The sequence below is a fragment of the Pinus tabuliformis genome, chromosome 7 (genome assembly GCF_031772625.1).
Source record: "Pinus tabuliformis cultivar Carrire ecotype Pingquan chromosome 7, CPIR1, whole genome shotgun sequence".
NCBI lineage: Eukaryota > Viridiplantae > Streptophyta > Pinopsida > Pinales > Pinaceae > Pinus > Pinus tabuliformis.
The window spans coordinates 1,907,069,461-1,907,078,029 of record NC_142293.1 but is presented as its reverse complement, the minus strand read 5'-3'; positions in this window follow the sequence as shown (position 1 = coordinate 1,907,078,029).

Sequence of the window (8,569 nt, the reverse complement as noted above, 5' to 3'; positions counted from 1 at the left end):
GATTTCTCTCCAAAGCAAACAATATCAGAAGCAAAAAATTGGCTTTTAAAGAATCTAAACTAATCCCTTTGATACTAGTTGACCATATCCTTTTTCAAAACATTTCCAACCAACAATCCCCAGATACATGATATATATAAATCTATTTTTCTCACGTCAAATGAACTATGTGCTAAATCATCATGTCAATTAAAGTTGACTCTTCAATACTAAAATTTTTTTACGTGCTAAATTATCAACTCAAAGGTTTTCTTAATATCAAATCAAGAGAATTGTCTAATTTTATCACAATTGAATTATAATTGTTGTTTGATTTACTCTTGGTGTCATACGAATATGAACATGGCCCCACTTATCATAAATATATTAAAATGAAACTATATTTGTCAATATGAAGATCTTAAAATCAAAATTTGTTTGTGAATATGAATATTGTAACAATTTGGGGTTTTTTCGTAGTGAGAGAATCCTTGTCATAGAATATTGAGGTGAGGCAAAGGGATCGGTCTACAACTTCAGCTAGGGTTGAAGTTGGCACTAGGGTTTTGACTTTGGGAAGCATGGCGGGATGCACAGGGGGGAGTGTTGCTACCTCCTATAGTCAGGTAGTTACATATGGAAGTAAGGACATGGGAAAGCAACATATTAAAAAATGCCTGGAGAAGGTATAAGAGGCAAGAAGCAAAGGAACATGGGGAAGAAGCAGACTTCAAGAACATGAAGAGGATTAGCTGGAAATAAATAAGGAGAAGGAGAATGGAGGCAACAGTGGAGAAAATAACTCCATAAGGACAACTTGGGTATGCAAACCCAAGTCGAACATTATTCCCCGAGTCATATTAAGCAATCCAGTGCTTCAAGCACATAGGGATCATATGATGGAACATGCAATCATATGCAAATTTATGGGGTTATGGCCAACGGAGGGGGCATTACACATTTGGATAAGGATCCATTGCAAGCCAAAGGGGGGAATACATATACGTCTAGGTTCTAAGGGCTTCTTTACAGTGGTGTTCATGAGCCTAGAGGATAAATATAGAATTTTCGAGGGAGGACCATATTTGTACGCTGCAACAGGACTCTATATGCGGCCATGGATGATGAAATTTGTCTCGGAACGTGAAACATTCACATCGGTACTTGTATGGATTAGACTATACTCCCTTCCCTTGGATCATTGGCTACTAGAATCTCTAAAAAAAATAGGTAACAAGCTGGGGCACTTCTTAAAGATCTCAGAGGCGACTCTGAAAGGAAGATATACCTCCTTTGCCCAAATATGTGTGGAAATAGACTGATATGCAGCCCTTCTCGAAGCAATAATTTTAGAATTATATTAGGAAGAATGGGTGGAGACTGTGGACTATGAGTAGTACATCCCATTTAGGTGTTGCAAATGCCATGAACATGGGCATTTATTCAGAGACTGCCCAACAAACAATATGGAAGGAAATGCGAAAACTACTGAGGATAAAAATCACAAGGGTTTTACCAAGGTTGGGAGCAAAGGGAAAGGTGGTAAACGCCCACAAAATAAGATGAATGAGGATAGAAATTCAAGACACAATCATTTCAAGATCCTATTGGAAGAACAGGGGAACAAGGAATCAATCCAGGATATGGAGAACATAAACAATGAGAAGGGAAAGGAAGCTGACATGGAGGATATCATAGTAAACAACCAACAAAAGGACAATATACGAAGCTTTATGGAGAAAATTAGGGACCATGAGATGACTCCAAGTGAAGCAGGAATACAGGACGATGAACTACAGGAGATTCTAGATAGGGAAAATCTAGATCTAGAAAACTTTCTGGAACAACGGACAACCATAGTTGTAGATTCCCAGCCCAAAGAGGATTATGACAGGGTGAAACATATCTTTCTATGCAGATCACAATCGAAGGGAGCTAGAGTCAAAAGAAATCACGAAATCCAAGATCATAGTGGGGTCAAAATGATGGAGAATGTACAAGCACAATCTCCAAAGAACTCAGGTAGTAAAAGAGGAAGAAAAAGACAAAATGAGTTGTTGAACGAATGTGGGGAACTACTGATGAACTGAGGTAAGATGAAAGATCTTACCAATTATTACTTTATTAACCTTTCTTAATGAAGCTCACAACATGGAATATTAGAGGCATAGGAAATAGAAGGAAACAAAGGAATCTTAGTAATAGAATTAAAGAAGAAAAAAAAGATATGGTTTTTATTCAAGAGACAAAATATTCGATGGATAAGTTTAGACAAATTCATAATAAGTGGCTATTCAAGTATGAGTATCTAGATGTTAAAGCAAGAAACTCGGTGGGGGGGGGGATTCTCACACTCTGGGATCCATAGAAATTTGGAATCCTAGATGCTGAAGCATCCAGGAACTATCTTTCTTTGGTTTGTCAACATGTAGGTGATAAGGAAATATACATGATCATAAATGTTTATGGACCTCAGAAGCGAGCAAACAAACTCAAGCTTCTCATCTCCCTTGAGGATCTAAGGGCAAGACACCCGAGCATGCCCTAGATCATTGCTTGAGATTTCAATATGATAAGATCTCTCAGAGAAAAAATGTGGCATTAGACAGTTAGGAAGAGACTCCATGGCCTTCTAGAGCTTCGTAATGAACATGGGTCTTGTGGACACTGAAACAATAAATGGAACCTTCACCTAGAACAACAAGAGGGGAGGGGTTTCTCAAGTTGCCTCCAAAATGGATAGATTTATTATTTTAGAGGACCTCGTCTTAGAGGCCCTACCATGACAGTTTCTATCATGTCCTTTGGAGGATTGGATCACTGGCCTGTACAGCTAGAATCCACCTTTATGGGAACACCAAGAAACAAACCTTTTAGGTTCGAAAATGCTTCGCTCTCTAACCCTCCATTCACGAGTAATAGTGACAAATGGTGGATAGAGGATTTCAACATTCAAGGCACTAGAATGCTCATGCTCCAACAGAAACTCAAACATACAAATCAAAACATAAAGATTGGAACAAAAATGAATTTGGTGATATCTTCAAAGCCAAAGGAAAAGCTGGTCAGAAGCTCCAGGAGGTGAATTAAATCAGTATCACATATGGCTTTACTAAGGAGTGGCAACAACTATATGGCTCTTCACAAGGAGAATGGGAAGAGTGATTCTTGCAAGAGGAAATATTCTGGTGACAAAAATCAAGGATACTGTGGATTAGAGAGGGAGAAAGGAATACAAAATTATTTCACAAATCCACCATGACTCACAAGGCACATAACAAAATCACAAAACTCAAAGATTCTCAAGGGGTAGAGGTTGTCTCTAACAACGATATGGAATCGATCCTTGTACAACACTTCCTCAGTATAGTAGAGGAACCTCTAGAGGACAGGTCCAGGTTCATTGCCCAATTCACTCAGTATATCCCTCAACTGGTCACCAGAGAGGACAACCACAATCTTAATAGGCTAGTATCAGAAGAGGAGGTTAGTGGAGTGATTAATGAAATGAAAAATGGAAAATCTCCAGGCTCGGATGGAATTCAATGTATACTTCTTCAAAGCCTGTTGTGAAGTAGTCAAACAGGATATCCTTGAGGTGGTGGAAGACTCAAGAAAATCCAAAAAGGTTTTGAAGACTGTTAATGTTTCCTTCATTGCTTTGATCCCAAAATAGGAAAATGCCATGATTTGGATGGCTTCAGACCCATAGCCTTATGTAATGTGGTGTAAAAAATGATTTCAAAAGTGATAGCTAATAGACTCAAACCCCTTCTACGATCTCTCATCTTGGAGGAGCAAACGAGCTATGTGGATGGAAGACAAATCCTCAACAACATCATCCATGCTCATGAGGTGGTATACTCTCTCAAAAGCAACAAACAAGTTGGCATGATCATTCAGTTGGACCTAGTGAAAGCCTATGACAAGCTAAGTTGGTATTATATAAGAGCAATTCTAAAAGCCTATGGCTTCAACCAAAATTGGATAAGATGGGTTATGGCACTTGTCACCACGACCAGGTTTTCCATACTGCTGAATGAAGCTCCTTCAAGAACCTTTGTACCCTCCAGAGGTCTCAGACAGGGAGATCAACTCTCTCCTTTCCTCTTTGTTCTCATGATGGAAGTGCTAGGAAGAGTGATTAAAATGGAAAATGCTAAAGGTCAGATCCTGGGTATCAAGCTCACCTTGGATGGAGTAGAAAACACTCATGAACAATTTGTGGATGATACTATGTTACAGGGAATACCCATAGTCACGGAAGCCAATGAAATCAAACACATCTTAAATGGATTTTCTATGGCAACATGGATAGAGGTAAGCCTCAAAAAATCAAAAGTTTTTTTCTTTAACACTAACATTTCTGTTGAGAGAAATATTACTAGAATTCTTGGGTTTCAAAGGGAACATCTACCTTCCAATTATCTAGGCATACCCCTTAATGATAAACCTCTAAGCAAGAAAGTGTGGGAGCCAATAACAAAAAAAATTCAGGACAATGTCAAAAAATGGACATGCAGTTTACTTAATTTGGCAGGGCGCCTCGTGCTCACACAGGGGGTTTTGCAGGCAATTCCCATTTTCATGTTATCAGCTCTTAATGCTCCTAAATGTATTAAGCAACATATCAGGAGCGTACAAAGGGATTTTATGTCGGGCAAAAGAGAAGAGAAGAAGAAGTGGGCTTTAGTTGCATGGGATAAAATATGTAGGCCCAAAAGCCATGGTGGCTTGGGGCTGCATGACCCTAAAACCCTCAGTAGAGTTGCAGGAGCCAAAATTTGGTGGAGATGGATTAAGGAGTCGACAGCTCCTTAGGCTAAGCTTTAGAAACAAAAATATGCCAAGTATTGGCATCATAAGGATCACATCAGAATGTTAGGGCAAATCAAGGGTTGCCATATTTGGAACCCTACTTGAGAAAATAAAAGTATTGTTCAACAACATAGCTTCTAGGGAATTCGAGCAGGGAACCTAGCACGATTTTGGGAGGACAACTGGAAGGAGGAATCCAACCTTTGTAAGGATGACTTAGCAGCTCTCAATAGTGACACAGAAAACAAATATCTTCTTATGGTTAAAGACTCTGGGACCAAGAAAGGAATAATGGAAAATGGAGAATTTGGAAGGATCTAGGCTACAGTGATGAGAGTCCTCTGAAGGCCCAAGCAAAAGCTCTCACCCAGGCTCTATATCATAGAAGAATTCTTGTATCCTCCTTACCTGACCAATTAAGATGGGGAAAGAACACCGAAGGTAACTTTAACCTCAAAGAAGCTAAACAGGAAATAAAAAGATTTAACTATCTGAATCCTAATCAAGTTTGGAAGAAACTATGGCAGAGCCCCCACTCGATGAAAATAAAATTATTCATCTCGCTAGTGCATGAAAGGAAAATCATAAGTTGGGAGAATCTCCGAAAAAGAGGCTTTATTGGCCCTTCGAAATGTTACCTCTATTGTTCACAAGAGGAGACGATGACTCACCTTCTCAACCTCTTTCCTTTCACATCCAACATGTGCGACTGGGTAGCATCAACCTTTAAACAATCAGATAGGGATAGTCTCAACATATCCAATACTTTCAAGAATTGGAGGAACAACTTCTTAGGGAATGAAATTATTAATAAAGCCTTGATTCTAGTTCCAGGCTTTGTTATCTGGAATGTTTTGAAAGAGCGCAACAGTCAGATCTTCAAAAACAAAGCAGGTAAGCCACAACACATTATTGACCTAATGTTAAGGCCGCTCAAAGACACAGTAAAAATCCTATTGAGGACACTTCCTAAGGATCATCCCATGCCCCAAGATCCGATTATTTTACTACTTTTGGGTCTCTAGTCTATCAGCCCACAGGGCTTAATTAAGGGAGTAAGCCAAACAAATGCAGATAGTGACATTTGGCAGCCTCCTCCTCATGGTTTCCTAAAGGTTAATATAGAAAGAGCTTCTAAGGGCAATCCATTATTAGCTAGCTTTGGGGGTGCTATAAGAGATGAACAGGGTCAAATAAAGAAGATCTTCCATCGCCACTTAGGTAAGGCCATGAATAACATGGCAGAGCTCATGGCTCTGGAGCAAATGCTTGGAAATCCTGTTGAACTCAAATTTGCATAATGTTATTATTAAAGTAGACTCTGAATAGATTATTGGAGAAGCCAAGAAAATATGCAATGGGACTTCTCCAAATAAAGTTTCAAAGCATTGGAGGCTTCTGCAGGTCTTTCACCATATCCACTCCCATTTGCAAACCTTAAAAACTATTAGCTTTGTCCATGTGAAAAGGAAAGCTAACATGCTAGCAGATCATTTGGTGAATGAAGGAGTCACTAATATGGATAGTGATTCTTCGTATCCCTGGGATATTTTACCACCAAGAAAACTATTGGAGGATTATCTATATCAGGCAGACAAATATTTGGATCTATGGTTTCACAAGAAGCATCGAAGTGTTTTAGGAGATAGGTGAGAGGATAGGGATTCATAAACTGTCTGCCCTTTTTGGATTTTGGCCGCAATCTAAAGTTCAATATTCCACTGGATGCGTGGCGAGAGGATCGACTCTCGAAGTACCACAAGTTTTTTTGTCCATTGACCAAAAGTTCATGTGGTAATTTTGATGGTGTTGTTAGAAAATTATATATTACAAAGCAATAGTACACATAAAATATTGCAGAAATATAAATACATAAAATGCATAAAACAAGAGAGACACAAATATACATGGTTCACCTAGTTTGGGCTACATCGACGGAGAAACAACAAATCCTTATTTTATTATATTATCCAACAAACTCAAGAGATACAACCTACAACAGATCCATTGTATCTCCCTCTTTTCTGTCAATCTCCTCTCTCTTCCTCACTTAGAATATAGATATACATAGACACAATACAATTCCCTCATATATAGTGAGGGGTTGCCTTCTAGGGCAAAAGACCCTAAATTAGACATAATATCGTCAGATCATCCACCCAATGAACGACCCATATTGACTATAAATTACTAGACTTTTACAAGGAAATTTTACATCTATTTTTAGCTTCAGGGGTGCTTCCCCCAAACCCCCTCTAGGGCATCACTGGCCCTTGGACCCCCCAGCTAGGGTGGATCAACCACCCTACACCCCCCCGCGTGGAGGGGTATACAGTCTTCCTAGGGTATACATCCGACTCAGACCTTTGAATATACAAGATAATGAGGCTCCACCCCAACACATGTTTGGGAGTTGGCAGAGAAGCTCGGAGGAAGGCACAACAACCATCCAATGTTCTGGTTTAGAGGCTATCGCTTGGTGAAAAAACATGCAAGCTATTCCGTGAGGCATTGGATTCTAAAACCACAAGTGGTTTATTGGGTAGGTTCCAAGTGGTTTCTATTTTTTCTGAGAGAGGCCCTGATTCCACTCTTCATGTGACACATAGCTACGAGAGGTGAGAGAATACCACCTACATCGGGTGGTTATCCCTCGCGCTACTTGTCCACTCGATATCTGTGTATACCATTGGATCCTCGTCGGGTGATCAACGATGTTAGTTTATTTGTGAATGTTGGTTTGGCATTTTGGACCTGAACGAGTTTAGAGAGCTAGCCTAAAACTTTCATCAGGTCTGCATGACAGGTTTTGTGTGGGTTTGTAGTGGGCCCACTTCAGAGTCTATACGTTGATCATGACAGGTCGGATTGTAAGATTTGTGGGTCTTCTTGGTTTCTATTGTCTTGTGGACCCTTGGCAGATCACTTATGGCAATTTGTGGGCCCCAGTTCTGTGGACCTGTCTTCCAAGGCATTAGTGGATTCTTTTGGTCCTCGATCATACGACCAGAGGGTCTACTACTTCCTTTTGTACAATTTTTCTGAAGGCTTCTCCTTGGTTTGCTTGTTCGAGATTCTCATGGTTTTGAGTGCATGGTTCGGAACTTTGCTTGCCCAGCTGCCTCTTGAACTCTCATAGAGCTCGTATGGCTTCTTGTAAATTATGTACTATTGCCAAGATTAATAGAAGGTCCTACTCTTACTTGATAAAAGAAAAGAATATTGTAACAATTTGGATGATTAAAATAAACAACGTGACATTACTAGATATTAAATAACTTTCTTTGACTGCAAGTCTTTCACTGTAGTTGGATCACACTTATATATATTGAATTTTTATAGTTGCTAGAGTTTGAAATGGAAAGCTCAATTTTTCTAGTTACGAGAGTTTGAAATGATAATTCACTAGTAGTATAAGAATTAGCCTTGGTATTGGGAGTGAGTGAGGACAATTTACATTGCTTTAATATATGTTACAACTTGCATTATTCTATATGTTCTCTTTCTTGTGTATGCCATTCCAATTCACATGTCTCAAATCTAGTGCTTCTCGCCATTATTGACATCATTCTACCAAATTTTGTTAAACATCATTTTTATTGTGCTAACAATCCATCTTTCTTACTAGAGCTTTTGCCTAGGCTTGCTTAAATTTATACCATAGGGTGTTAGATAGATATATTATTCACCTTAACATATTGTAACATATAAAAATATTATTATATATAGCTTAACCCACATGTGAGAAGATACAATTTACAAAGGCACTAAG